Raw genomic sequence first — 15,884 nt, forward strand, 5'->3', positions numbered from 1 at the left:
TTACTCTTTTGAAATGAGACTGCAGCTAATAAAAAAAAAGTTATATTATCCATTCCATACCAAAGAGACACAATTTAATTTTTCACTCCTTTCTAATTTTTCTCTATAATTTGAAAGTGGATGAAAAGATCCTAGAGGCAAAATATGTATTTGAGCTCCACAATATGTTTGGAGCTAAGCTCAGACTACACAAGTTCCTATATTTCTCAGAAAATGGGTTGCTAAGAGTTATAGGTCACCATGGTTAGAGATGCTATTTTTCTGGATACTATTTTAAAAAGGATAAAAAATGTGAAAAAGATAACAAAAGGAAATAATGGTCAGGTGCTTGTATTTATATTTATTTTACTATGTGAATACAGTCATAAATCCCTCATTCTTGAAGTTTTGTTTTAGAGTTTTACTGAGCCACACATCATTCAGCTGTGACTACTAGATCTCATATAGGCAGATGATACACAGCTGGACTTCCAGTCCCTGAACATCCTATGAGGCAAATTGACATTTCATCTAATTATCTCTGTGATATTTAATCATGGATATCTTCATGGGTGAGGACAGTCATACAAATCTGATATTCAGAGTTTTGACTGTCTTCAAGTTATGATACAGAATTAATATATTAAAGCTCCAGATAAAGATGATGAAAGTTTTTTGAAAAAAAGTTATTTAGCTAATATAATGCAAAGTCTGCACACACTGTATTTATTGTGGGATGCACTTTTTTAAGGTGACTTTTTAAAACATGGCAACTGAATATGTAATTCAGTTAATGATGGTTCTTAACTTAAGTGGTATCTTCAAAAATGCAAACTAAAATGAAATCTACTGGACTTCCGCTGGCTTGTTGCTTAAACTGTAATTTTTACACTTAGGTGTGCCTACAATATTTTGGGAAGCAAACATATGTTTTAAAAATCAAGCAACTGGTGAATAAGGCATAGATGTCTATTCTCAGTCCCTGGGTTTATTTTTGAAGTTTTTATCACTATTTTTCAAGCCAAAAAGGTTTATCAAACTTTCTTATTTTAAAAGTCTGTACTAAGGGTTATAACTTTATGATAATGGTGATTTTTTTACAATGATTTATGAGATATAACATTATCACCCTTGGCTAGCAAAGCTCCTTGTTTCAGGAATTCTGACATCTGGGTCATCTTTACTCCATCTTACAACATTCCCTAGGACCTCACTGGAAAAAGTCGTCCAAATCATTTAAAATTTTACCATGGATGAAGCTTACCATTCTTTTTATGTGATTTCTTTATTGCCCTAGGAAAGTCACTTTACTACTCTGAGACTCAGTTTTCTCATCTATCAAGTGGGGATAATATTTATACTACTACTTCACAAACCTATTGTGAAAAAAGCACATTTAAAATTGTAAAGTACCACATCAATATGAAGAAGGTGAAATTTTCCTTGTATGCCACCAAAGTATAGAATCTGAATTAAAATTCATCTTCAAATAATATCACTCTCATGATTCAAATGAATTCTATTTTTCAATCAAGCCTCTCTGTTTCTTACATATTGATTTCTGCAATAATCCAATTCACCTTTTCAAGTCTTTCAGACAGAATGACCTCTTTGTACATGAGCATTGTCTGAATCATCCCACCCAAGAAACTTCTTGCTCAGATTCTAAAACAAATCTATGTTGTAGAATGAATAAGTCAGAGGCTGGGTGTGCCCATCCTGCTTTCAAACTATGGTCCTCCTTTTGGCATGCTGTTGGGTTAGCAGTTACCAGCATGGAACAGTAGTCAGTGACCTGGGAATTACTATTAACTCAGCAGAACAAAGCAAGTAAAGGTTGAAAAACACCAAAGTAAGAAATGGATGAGCAAAAAGCAGAAATAAAGGGGTGAGCTTATGATGACAAAGAAAAACAACTGACTTGGGGGAGGGGAAAAGGGAGGGTGATAGCAACAGAGTCAACCAGCAGTGATTATATCTTAAAAATGGGGGACATTATTTGCCATGAGGTTTTGTTGTGTCCTGTTTCCCAGACAGGGTGCTTAAGCAGCCATATCTTTAAATTGCCTGTCTATAACAGCTGCTTCTGCTGCCACCACAGAAAGAGAAATTATATCTTTCAATCCTTCATTTTATCCCTCTTACCTATAATCCTCTAGTTCCAGTCTGTCTGACCACTTGACAAGGCTTTTTTTTTTTTTAATTAGTGTGGGGTTTTTTTTTTTGGGGGGTGGCTCTTAAATATGTTTTACATACACAGAAGAGTAGACAGCCTTGGAAACTCTTGATGAGAAGAAAAATATCCTGCTGGGAATATAAAATGGCAAGCAGAGCATGGAATAATGATTCTCATAATTGAGATTGTCATGTGCCTTATTAGAAGCCATCATTTACCTGGGGGTCTGGCTTGAAATATGCTAAGATATTTCACACATTTTACATAAGGGGTTTTTCAAAGTCTCACGGATTTATTTTAGCATCTTTATTATTTTGTTAGGCCCTCCAAAAGGCTTCTAGGTTTTCTTTTGAAATTGGGAAAAATGTAAAGTAAAGATGAAAGCTGTCATTCACATCCAGGGCTGCATTTGGTGGCACCAAGATACTTATAATAACTGTCCTGATGAGACAGGTGGAGCTTTTTACAACGGCTATCTCTTCTAATGGATATTTAGGAACCTGACTTCTTGATCACCCAATGGATGCGGCATGGATTTGATGAAAGTCAGTAAACAACATTAATTATGAAAGATATCTGTTAACAAGGGAAAGGGAAGAGACAGATTATTCATATGTGAATTGTGATACAGCTTTTCTTTGAAAAAGAGACAGAATAAAACAACTTGAGATAGGTAGTTTAAGGAAATGGTTCACCTGAATCATTCTCTGATTTTCAGCACAGCAGAATCATCTCTACATCGAATCTTAGAGACCTCACAACACTTCCAAAGCTTCTGTGTAACAGGCAGGAGTCAGAGTAACTTCAGCTACCTTTGTCTTCCAGTTGGCAAATCTCTCGTATTTCTAGAAAAAGCAAAAATAAAGGAGGGGGAAGATAAGAGATGGAGATTAGACCAAAGCTTAGGCTAGCTAAGGAAATAAACTAAAATGAATACTGTTGTTACATTGATGTCACTGAAGAGCTCTACCTTTTTATAGATTTCCCATTTTCAAGGGCTTCTTATGGACCCCATAAAAATCCTCTTCACCAGTGTAGGTAGAGTATCTTCTTGAGAGATCTTTAAAGGATAAACTAAATGATTTTGGTCATATATTCTCAATCAATTTTAGTTTGTTTTTTTTTTCCTTTCCTTCTTATAATGAATTTATAAAACACTTAAAACTCATATTTACATTGTACTTCAAAATTCCCAAGTATTTTCCTCTCAACAACTCCTACTAATTGTACGTTCGCATTAGGGATGATGACAGAGTCCTCACATGACTAAGAAGTTTCTGAGAGGCAATTTGTATCCACCTCTCTTCAAAGTTCAGCATATGTGCATAGACATATGTATTCATGTGTGCATGTATTTATATGTGATATTTTGCTAGCTTTAGGAATATCCTGAATTTGAATTTAGTAATACTAAAATAGATGTATGCAAAGATTACAAGACTTAGACTTTTATTTATAATTATAGTAAGGAGAACTTTTTGTTTGTTTAGTATGTCTTAAAAATCTAACTTTTTAAAAGTTTTAACAATTATTCATATATCTCTAAATGTTCTTACCTAAAGTAGGATCCTCCTTAGCTTTACTCTCAAATAACTCATAAACTCTATTTCAAGTTGACCTTACCTCTCTCATTACAAACATTCATTTTAGTAATAAAATATTATGAAAATTCAGGCAAAGGCAAGGAATGGTATAGATAATTGCAGTGTATAATTTCTTTTATAATTGCATGGCAGGGTCCAAATTTTATAGCATCTCATTAGAGGATTTATGAAAAAAGTAACAGTATTATTTTTTAATTCACTCAATCAACTGCTGCAAAGGGTGGAAATTTATATTCCATATAGGGAAAATCTTCCTCATAGATATCCAAAATTGGAATGGTTGCCTTAGGCAGTAATGGATTCCCTTCTCAATGAAGGTCTTCAAGCAAATGTTGAGCAACCACTTAAAAGGTCTGGTGAAGCAATGATTATTTTATCAATCAATAAACATTGCTTTTTTGATGGGAAAGTTGGACGACATGGCCACAGTGGTCCCTTCCAACTATAAAATATTGTGATTCTGCTATTTGATGCTGTGTAAATAAGTGGTATGAATTGTTTTACACATTTGATTTGTTGCTTGATTAATGTGTAGATGTGCCTATTATCACCCATAATAGGACTCATAACTTTTTTTCACTGAATTATCAATTCAGTTCAATCATTTCTCATGTGCAAATGTGTGAATGAACATTGAGTTCTTCAACAACTTTTGGATACTTCCCCCAAGCTATTTGCTTAGCATGAGATGTATTTTAATGATTCAAAATATTAAATGCTCAAAGTACTGATTGCTTCATCCAAATTCCCTTATTTTAAAAAGGACATAGAAATGCAAATATATGTATGTGAACAACTAGAACAACAAGAACAAGAAGAACCAAAAAGTGCTGAACATTAGTATTCTTTTTTTTTTTTTTTTTTTTTTTAAACTATGGACCACATTTTACTCTGTTCTTCAAGGGTCTAAGGTTTCAGTGGAAAGCAGAAAGTTTTCACTGTGTTAATGAATACTATCTGTTTAACATGGTATCATAGGCTAAAGAGAAAACTATAATGAACTATTCTAATATATGTATACTCATTTAAATGTATACATTATTAAAAGTGACACAAATCCCTTTACATATCATGTTCAGATAAAGTTCATTAAGTCAAAAAACTAAAGAAGAAAAGTTAATCTCAGACACAAATACTATTGCTAGGGTAGTAATACATTTTGAGTTCAGTGTATTAGAACAAAACCTTAGTATGGTCACATCTATTGTCTATTATTCATAATAAAATCAATGTTTTACTCAGTGCTCTTTTGTTAGGACTTTGAAGTAATTAGATGTTTAATTTTTTTATGATGTTTCAAGTGGTTGCAGAAAATTAGTGTTGTAAGGAACTATGAGGGGGAAAAAGGAAAATAAGAATCCAAAATATGTTCTTCACTGACCCTTGCAGTGAATTTTTAAAAAATGTAGTAAAACATTTTTTTCAATTAAAATATCCCCAGTGCAATTTTTTGGTCTATTACCTCTGACAGCCACTGTTAATTATATTTTTAACCTGTTAATGATATAACATTTTCTAAGGCCTGTTAATCTTACTCTAAGGTTTTCTCTGAAAGTGTGCCAGTTTAGCAAAAGGATAGATTTTATTGAATGGAAAAGTCATGTGGGCAGCCTTCATCTAAAATAATGAGGGCTTTGCTGGAGGTTTTGTTATAATATAAGGTATCAATGAACACTAAGTGTCAGAATTGTGGCTGAATTGGGTGGCAGATATCTAATTGAAAAAAGTAGCTCTTCCATTCGTTATAAATTCTGCTAATATTTGCATGAATAGGGTGGGGAGGACTCAACTTGCAAGTTCTTAAGATTTGTGCACAAGACAAAAAAGATCTTGCTGAAAGCAGAGAAGACTTATTAAATGCCAAAGTTAACATAAAAACTATATTCTGGTCTCTCTTTTTGACCTCTTATGGTTGCTGATTCCAACCATCCTCCCCCCACTCTGGTGAGTTTTAAATAATCAAAAACACATGTCAACTAGAAGTTTCATCTCCATTTGACAAGACTTAAAAATCTCTCTCTGTGTATCACTATCTCTGTGTTTCTGTCTGTCTCTCTGTGTCTGTTTCACTCTGTCTGTCTTTGTTTTTCTCTATCTCTCTGTATCTGTCTGTGTTTCTCTCTGTCTCAGTCTTTCTTCTCTGTTTCTCTTTCTGTCTCTCTCTCTCTCCTCACAACTTAACTTTTCTTCAAATGAAATCCTGTTCATCTGTCGTGTTTCATTCTTTTCCTCCTGTACCCACTGACATCTGACTAATTTGAAAACATCAGAGAGCACCACTTCTGGATGCCAATAGCAGAATAGGAACAAGCCAGAAATCCTAAGTTCACCAGCTAAAACTTGCAAGCTTGGCAAGGTTTGGATGCCAAGGTTTAAATCTCTAATAAACCTTTCACTGCATCTCCAGTAATGATACCCTGGGGGTGAGGGGTGGAGTATCTTTTTATAGGAAATACATTCACAAGGATTTGATACCATCATACTAAATCCTTCTGTGGAGTATTTTTTACTTCTCCTCATCCTCCACCCTAATCTCCCCCCCCACACACACACATACATACACACATTATATATGCACTATAGGGGGATCCGGAGTTAATTCTTAGTGGCATAGCACCATATAATCAATGGAGGTTTCTTTGGAGTTTGAGGGTTTTTTCCTCCTCTCTTTTTGGTGAACATGTGCTTTAGACTTTTAAAAATAAGATATCCTGCCACCGAACGTCTTTTTTTTTCTTTCCTTCAGACTGGAAAGACTTTTTTAGGTTAAACAACATTTGCTGAGCTTGATGCAATCAAGTGTAATTTCAATCTCCTTGAAATATTCATTCCGGCTTCTCCAAAATGGCACATGTGTCAGCTTTCAGTCATCCTCACTGGTGTATTGCACATGAAATCTATTTTCCCCGAGAAAATGGAATCTTTGTGCCTTTGTCTCTTAGCTGGCTGCTCTCAGGCATGTTTTGGCAGGAGCTTTGACTGTCGAGGCACTGGGGGAGGGGCCTGGCCGTCATTTGTCAGCTTTTCTCGCATCCGTAATTTCTGTCCACTCAGCAGTATTAGAGGGGCTCAGGGAAGGGGTTGTGGGGAGAGGGCGGGGTGGAGAGAGTGTAGCTGATGAAAGTCAAACTCAAAATAACTGCCAGACATTAACGGTCGGGAGGGGGAAGTGGAGAGGAGAGGAAGAGGAGAAAAGGGAAGTCGGGGAAACTTTTAAAGGATGGTTGAATTAGAAGGGCTAGGATTTTTGGAAAGTATGCATTTGTTTAAAAGGCCCCAAGAAACATTTTTAGATCTGGCCTTAGAAAGTCTTTCCCCCTTTATGTGTTACCGGTTTCAATGCTTTTGAGGTTGGCGATGCTTCATCAAATTCTATTTTAATTTTTCCACTAGTGGCTTCTGGTTATTTCAGCCCTCATTTCCTTCTGACTAAAATGACAGCCTAATTAAACATCTGTGTTTGTTTTTTTTTTCTTTTAATTTGCCTTTTCCTCAAAACTATTTTTTTCTGTTTTCTTCCGAAGTTCCCAGGTGTTTTGGGCTTCTTTCTGATTTTCAGGCCCGTGTTCTTGTGTGAATGTCTGTGAGTGTGCATTTCAAAGAGATACGGGAGGCTAGGACTACTCAACTGTGGCTCAATAAAAAGATATTTTAGCATACCAAAAATTAGGTTAGTGTTTTCTCCCTTCCTGTAAGGATAGTTCATGTTGAGATATGACACACTTTCTTTTTATTATTAAATATGATAGTTGATCTTTCTAACTTTCTTTCTTTGAGTTATTGAAGCTTTGGGCTCACACTGTGAGTTGTTAATTAATCAGTGACAGAAGAAGAAAGTATCTCCACTTTAAAAGAAAATGTTACCTCAGTGTCTAATAATAGGGATGGAAGAAGCCGCCTGTGATTTAAGTTTTGTGTGTATGTGAGATAAGGAGTCTTAAGCTGTGAGGCACAATGTATTTTAACTTGGTTTCCGGCTTTGCCAGAACATTAAAGGAATCATCAATATTTTGCCTTGAAGTGTCTAGACAGGAGTTAAAAGACCCTCTCCTATAGTTTGAAGAGATCCTGTTTCCTATAATTAATAACAGGAAGCAAGTAAACAAGCTTTTGGTGACAAATGAAATGACAACAGTAACATGAACACAGAAAACATTAGATCTTCAGCAAGGCAACTCAGTGTAGTGGTACAAGGAAAGATGGTGCTAGTCTGAAGCAATTATGTGATTGCAGCATCAAAGTCCAGGACAAAAGAGAATGTACTTTAATTTTTCACAGGGATTATTGGCCTTTTAAAAAAGATTTTTGTTCTTGCTCAAAAAAGATGTTTCATTTGTCAGTATTGGAAACTATTTGGATGCAGAGTGATTTTCATGTTTGACATGCCTAAAAAGAATTTCAGACATTTCCTGGAAACAGGATGTGCATGTGTGTATTTATATTTATTTCCCAGAGAAAGACAAATCAAGAAGGAGGGAGGAAAAAAGCCTTTCCCTCCCTTTCTTAAAAGAGAAAAAAGAAGGGGCTTTTAGGTTTTTAAATGAATTCTAATTGTGTGCTTCCAGAAACAGCATAACTATATATGAACATTTTGATTGTCATTCTTAAGGTCTCACAGAAATTGAATGTAACATTAATCAGGTAGTCACAATGGATGACTTGAAGAGTTAAGTCAATCGTTCTTTGAGCTCAGGGCACAGAGCACTTGTGATGAAATACATCTATATCTTCCGATTGTATCATATAGTTTGTATGGCCTGATCTTAGCACTGACCTTGAAAACAGCAGTGATATGTGGTTGCCACGCTTCTTAGACACACTGGACTAGATTATAAATTCCAATGTCTTCCCATTGTCAGCTGTTTAATTTACAGTTAATTATTAAGAATAGATGAAATTTTTTTCATGGCTTTTGAAAAAAGTTGTTTAAATAATTTAGCCCTAAAAAAATCTTAAACTTTAAATACAGAATTACTACATTAAGTTATTTTTTGAAGCTTTTGGGATGAACTGGCTGGTTTCATGATAGGTATATGAAGTTAAAAATGAGGGAAAAAATAGGAATATTCCAGTTATTCTAATTCTATCCTTAAAGTATATGGGGAATACCCACATTTACATAATAAAAAGTGTATTTATGAAGCAAAAGGGATAATATTACAATTTTAAAATTACTTCCAAAAGATATATATTTTATTTCAGTGAAATAAATATTTTCCAAATAAAAAAAAGGAGAATGGGTGTTTATTTGGATACGACTTACATAAATGTGGGGAAATGAATGGTAATATGTAAATAACATTATACAACTATTGCTGGCTGCTTTATTTTATAACCTCTCTTTCCCAATCCCACCACAAATCACCTGTTGAATTTCCAATAATAGTGGGGAAGTATCATGAAATAAGTTACTGGTTAAGCTCAAACACCTTGGGACAAAATTTAAAGCTAAGAATTGGCTAGTCAGGAGAGTGAGTTACAATAAAGTCTCAGAGAAAAAAATCATATGATTATCTTTAAAGAAGTGAATTTTAATTTTTCATGAACTTTATTATTGTATGTTGTATGGGCATAACACATACCTGTGTTATAATGTCTAAATATATCATACCTGCAAGTTTCTGAAATATAAAGTTGGCATTGCTTCTGCTTTTATGTCTGAAATAAAATATTTTGAAAAGATGTTTCAATTTACATTTCTTATGAATTCACTGTCTATGGGGAAAGTGAGGAATAATTCAAAATTTCTCCTTTTACCAAACCAGGATCTAGCTTGAATGTTTCATTGCCTTTTTGTAAGTGAACTGAAATTAAGGAAATGGCTGAGTAGGAACTACTTCTAAGAGTTGGAAACTTGATCATCATCCACACTGTTTAAAAGAATTATTAGACTGTGAAATTCTGGTGAAATCATGCAAATGGTATCAGAAGAAGAGGGAGAAAGTATAAAAAAAAATTAAAATAATTTCTTTGTAATTGTGCCAATCTCAATTTTTCTTTAATAATAGTTGGGCTTCATTTTTGTTTTGCTTATTTGTCTTATTTAGTTTTCCAGTAAATATAGAGTAGCATATTTTGTTTTAAAAAATAAATCTTAAATTGCAAGAAATATCACTACAGCTCTCTTCTATTAGAAATCCTAGCTGAAAGGCAAGTCAAATCCACTAGGTATCATGTTAGAATTATAGCATTTGCAAATTAGTGCATTGGGAAAATTAAAGTTCTCCTAGACATCATTATATAAGTATCTTTTTGGAAGGAGTTTTTCAACAAATAGAGTTGGCAGAGGGGAGGATAAATGAATTTTATAGTAAGCATTTCATACACTACCACCCTCATTATCTCACTGCCTATGCGATGATATTTCATGGTATGCCTGGGATTTGGGTTTAGCTAGAAAGATTATGTAAAGCTATTTTAAAAGTGTAAAATCAAATGACCTCTGAGCTATATAAAATGTGACTTTGTTTCCTAGACAGGTTTAGGATGAACAGAATCACTCATGTACTAGAAGAACAAAATTCTTCCCTTCATTTCTTTCCCCGCTCTGAGTACAGTGTGGTGATACATCTTTTGATGAAGCAAATGATCCTTTGGTGCATTTATTAAAGGGCCCAAGATAAGAGGTGTATGCCTTGCATGGAATTGGCACAGATTTAGCTATTCTTCAAAGCATAAGAAAAACAGCTAATTGAAACACAAGACTGCTTCCTGATTATGAAATCTAGATTAAAAAAAAAAAAAAAACTATAGAAGTGAACCTCGGTATTAGAGGCTTACTTGGTTTGCACCAAACTATAAACTAGAAGACACAAAAAAGTCCACACACATATATGTGTGTAACTAATCATATGTATACTTTTATATTGATATGGGAGTATATATGTAGTGCAAAACAATCTACACACATATAGGGGTGTTAGTGTGTGTGTGTGTGTGTGTGTGTGTGTGTGTGTGTGTATGTGTATTCACATAACTTGAAAATACAAAGGCATGGAGAGGCATGCGATACATTTCTCAATCATGATTCAGTGATTTATGTATAGCATACGAATTTCTGCTTTGTCCATATAACTGTGTGGATGACGGGCCCTCTGTCAAACTGCCTTCTGGATTCTATTTGCTATTTAGTAACCTGCCTCAGGGAAAACTGAAAAATCTGTTTCCTGATTTCTCCCTTCCCCCCTTACATTTTTTTGCCATGTGTAAAAGTTTCTCTAACCATATTCCAAGGAGACACATTGTGAGTACAAGTGGAACCTGAATTTTGCTTATGCTTCTACAAGTCTTACATTCCAGAACTTTTGTGGATTCTCCCCCTCCTCCCCCCAAAAAATCCATTTGGCACTTAGGGGCTCTTCAACATAAACTACGGAAAGTTAGACAGAACTATGTGCAAGACTAGCAAAAGCTAGGCAGCAAATATTATTTGCTAATAAGTTAAGGCTGGAAATTGGCTAGAATCCATGTGGGCTACTTTCTTAGTTAATTCAAAAGGTCTTTTTTTCTCATTTTTTTTAAAGCATCATCTCACAATAACATCCTGAAATTATGACTATACCATTCTTTTCCCCCAAACAAGGAAATTCATTCAACCTTCAACCAAGTTTGTTTTTCATTGTATATTTGTGTGTTGTAGTTAGCCAAGTACAATAAGCTTCCTGACATCATCCTTTCCTGAACATTATAATCTGAAGCACAGTGGGAGCTCTCAGATGGAACACTTACTATTCTCTTATTAATTCTGACATGATTTTTAGTTGGGAACAGACATTATTAGGATCCAAGTACAATAGAATAACTGATTCAAAAGGCATAGATAGATAAGATTGTTGGCCATAGGACTTAGGTAAGCATATTAATTAAAAATCCATTTTCAAAGTAACTTAGTTCAGAAATGGGCTTGCATCATACCAATGTTTGAAAAAAAAAAAAAATGCTGCTACTTCCTGTAAAAGCAACCATTTTGTTGCCTCCTTACAATCTGAACAAAATGGTGGCATTGCAGTGCTGAGTGTATTCCAATTAACATTCCTTTTCTTCTCTGTACATTTTTCCTTTCACCAACTCACATTTTCTTCTTCTCCCAAGTGTCATATTTTATTTAAAGAGATAAGTGAGCATGTCCAATTGAGTTTTTAAAAGTTAAGAGGATAAATATTTCCTTTGTTATCTCTAACTTCTTTGGAAACTAATTTCTTAGGCATTTTTTAAGTGTAAATATTTTTAACTCTCACATAATTTAAATTGTTTTAGTCATAAACTTCTATAAAATTTAAGAAAAAACTCATATGAAGTGACTTGACATAAAATTCTTTAAACTTTCTGAAAGTCTGCATACATTTGAGCCTTAAGATTTCTGTTATTCTTGCCTTAAAGTTACAGGATTAATTCAAATCTTGACCACATGGAACATAAATCCTCATGGAAGAAAACAAGAAGAGTAGGCATCCAGAGCCAGTGAGCGGCTGCTACTGCCCTGTGACAGACACAATATGACTCTGTGGCTTGGGATTCAGTATTCTTCAAGTGTTCACTTTTATTGAAGGGTACAATCAATAGGCATGGCAAATTGTATCTAAGGGGATAGGACACAAATCATGCCTGCCTGTTTCTGTTGTTCTTTCTCTGAATAAGTATTCACTGCTCTTATGAACAGGGTTTTTGCCCTTTTCTTTCCAGACCCTGGCCCTTGAACACTTACTTCCCAGGGTGCAGTCGAGGCAATAGTCACTTATGAATTTGGGAAGATAGATTTGAATAGGAAAACCACAGATTTTGTTCTTAAGGCATGTGCTTTTTCTGAGCAAAATCTGTGGGAATAAAAAATGATCCAGCCATACTAGCCACAAGAGTATAAAGATCCTCTAATTTTAAATGTAATTCTTCCTTTAGTGAAGTCTAAGAAAAAATAACTTAATAATAATGAATTTTTAAAAAAGAAGCTGTGTGGAGTAGGGATAAAAGAGTCAGCTTCTACTTTATTCAGGAAAACCTGGGTTCATTTCCCAACTCTGATAAATAATGGCTTTGTGACCCTGAACAAGTTCCCTCTCAGTGCCACCAAGTAAATTTCTAATGCTAGAAGCTCACAGACAATTGCTGCCCTACATTGGCAGGAAAAATTTTCTAATAGAGTTCCTTAGATCATCATGATCATCACCATCACCATCAAGGACTACAATAAGAATTTATTAAGCACTTATTATTTCCAAACACACTGCTTAGCAGTGGAATTCAAAGAAAGGCAAATACACATACAAAATAAATCAATGTCCCTGCCCTCAGAGAATTCACATTCTAAGGGGGGAAGCCACATACAAGCAAAGATGTACTTGTAGGATGTATGTAGCATGTAAATGGGAGACAGTATCAGAAAAAAGGGACTCCCAGGTCCATAAAAGCAATTATTTCTTTTCTGTCAGCAGAAAACAGACTTTTCATGGGTTTCATAGAGCAATATCTCTATTCCAATAATCAACTATGGCAGAATTAATACTTTATGTAAACTACTTGAGAGTCATTGGCAATACCCTATGAAAGAACTATAATTTCTATAATTTCTGTTGCTCTACTAAATGTTCCACTATGGTTATATAATCTTCAAAGAAGAACTATTTTGTTATGTCCTAGAAAAATTAAAAAAAAAAATTTTTTTCAAAAAATATGCACACATAATTTGACAACATTGACCCTTGCATAGCCTTGTGTTTTAGATTTTCTCCTCCTTCTCCCTAACTCTCCCCTAGATGGCAAGGAATCCAATATATGTTAAACATCAACATAATAATTTTGAAACATTTTTGTTATAAGTTTTTGTTATATGCCACATTCTTTTGATACGGGTGGAAGTTAAGAGAAAGCCCTATTATATTGCAAAAGAATATGGTATATGGAAACTTATAGCATAAAACATATATCAAAATTATTATATTGAAAGCAACAGAACCCAAGGATATGAATTATATAATTCCCCAGGCATATTTTGTGGTGAGTCCTGAAAACATGAATGGAGTTCTAACTAATAAGAGAAAAAACAGGCACATAATTTAATTTTACCATGAAACTCTTGACTACATACATATTTATCCTTCAGAGCTTTCAGTCAATCACAGTTTTAAGATGACAGCGATAAGAGTCTACTACATGTCAGGACAAGCTATTACTCTAACCTACAGAAATCCAATATACATTGGGTATCTTCTGGAGAAGAAAAACGTTTTCTAACCCATACCTCTTTTGAAGAATGAAAATCAAGGCAACCCAGTTCCCCCCTAAAACAAAACAACAGCAGCAGCAGCAGTAGCAACAACAACTAAAAGCTTTTTTCTTAAAATCTCTTTATCTCTTTAGTTGGTAATTTATCTTTTGTATCTCAAATTTTAAATCTATGTTTATCTACACCTGGAAATTCACTTTTATCCTATCACCATTTCTATGTGTTGCCTTCTTCCTTTAAGTTCCTTGAGGGCAGGAACTATCTTGCTTGCTTGAACTGCTCTCTGGATCAAACACAGACAAAGAGTTTTCTTTTTCACATTATAAAGTTGCTCAAATTCTAGTTAGCACAAGAACTAGGAAGATGGACTAATCAATGCTATTTGCATTCTTTAGTATTTATATCTTTTGTTGCACTACTCTATACCTAAGATTCATTATTACTGATGATATATTCCTTCCCCCTCATCCATATTCAGTATTGAATAAAGATATGTAGGAGGGCATAGCCCAAGCTTAAAAAATTAAGCCATAAACCATATTTTTGGTTAAGACAGAGAAAAAGGAAGCAACAAAAAGTGTCTTTGGAAACTGTGTATCATACTTTCATCAAAGTGCTGCAAAAAGCATCTCCAGAAATCTTTTATTTTATTTTTATTCTCTTCCTTCTCCCCTCTATCTTTATCTGTTTCTGTCTCTTTCTCTCCCTCTCCTCCCCCCCAAGACACACACACACACACACACACACACACACACACACACACACACACACACAAGACTTCCCAGAAACTATTTGGAATAAATGAATATTCAGTGGTCATGTCCCAAGAGAGCAGGAATTGTGTGTGTGTGTGTGTGTGTGTGTGTGTGTGTGTGTTCTTGGTTATTGCTCCCACTCCTAGTGCCAGGCATCTTATGGGCATCCAATAAATGTTTCAAGTGAACACAAATTTAGAAAATACTATCAAAAGTCTGAGAGGAAAATAAAAGAACATAAAAGAGGTAATGCTTGACTTTAAAAGTTAAGGAACCTCTTTCATATTGAGAAATTGTATAGAATAGCATAAAGATGTCAGGATTTACAATCAGGGGTTGTTGTTCTATCACTCAGTAGTGTCCAACTCTTTATGACCCCATAAGGGTTGTTGTGACTTTTCTATCTTTTTGTGGGGGGAAAGAAATTATAATGGTTCATCATTTCCTTCTCAGTGGATTAGGGCAAACAGAATTTAAGTGACTTGTCCAGGATCATCTAGCTAATGATTGTCTTAGGTAACATTTGAACTCAGGTCTTCCTAATTCCAGGCCTAACACTCAATCCACTGAGTCTAGTATCTGCAATTAGAACACTCTCAACTAGAACTAGTTCCAACTAGAACACTCTTTGTGTGACTAAGGGGAGTCACATCAACTTAGACAAAAGTGAACAATCCCTACTCTCAAAGAACTGATGGTTCACTTCATTTATTTAAATCTCATTTTCATCATCTATGAAATATGAATGGATAATAATATAAAACTTCATTTATAAGGTTATTGTAAACATTAGAGCACTATATGACTGTAATTCCTGACATCTAGAGTGAACAATGTAGAAAGTTAGAGGGGGAAAAAAGAGAAATAATTTCCATGAATGTGAGGGAAATGATTCTTTTAAAAGCATTTTCTAAATTTTCAGTTTAAATATGATTTTTATAGCATCTACTAACTTTGGTAGCATAATAGTAGCTCTCAATACATTAAGAGCACTAAGATATTTAGAACTGAATACAAAGGTAGAAGATTGTTGGATGGCATCTTAATGATCCAAAAAGAAATAAAAAATTCAGTTGGCTAACAAATGCAACAGCCATTTTGCTAGTTACTAATAGCTTGTTAAGTGATCTCTTAATGGAAGGGCATAATCA

The 15,884-nt window shown here is 34.4% G+C and overlaps 1 long non-coding RNA gene across 1 annotated transcript in view; it reads right to left on the reverse strand.

Moving 5' to 3' along the window:
• LOC141565536 (uncharacterized) overlaps nucleotides 1–15,884 on the reverse strand; it is an 89,151-nt gene that overhangs the window by 44,376 nt on the left and 28,891 nt on the right. The window contains exon 2 of the long non-coding RNA XR_012489049.1: nucleotides 2,851–3,000. This is a non-coding gene — a long non-coding RNA (uncharacterized LOC141565536). The remainder of the gene's footprint in view (nucleotides 1–2,850; nucleotides 3,001–15,884) is intronic.

Source organism: Sminthopsis crassicaudata, chromosome 4 (assembly GCF_048593235.1).
Source record: "Sminthopsis crassicaudata isolate SCR6 chromosome 4, ASM4859323v1, whole genome shotgun sequence".
Taxonomy (NCBI): Eukaryota; Metazoa; Chordata; class Mammalia; order Dasyuromorphia; family Dasyuridae; genus Sminthopsis; species Sminthopsis crassicaudata.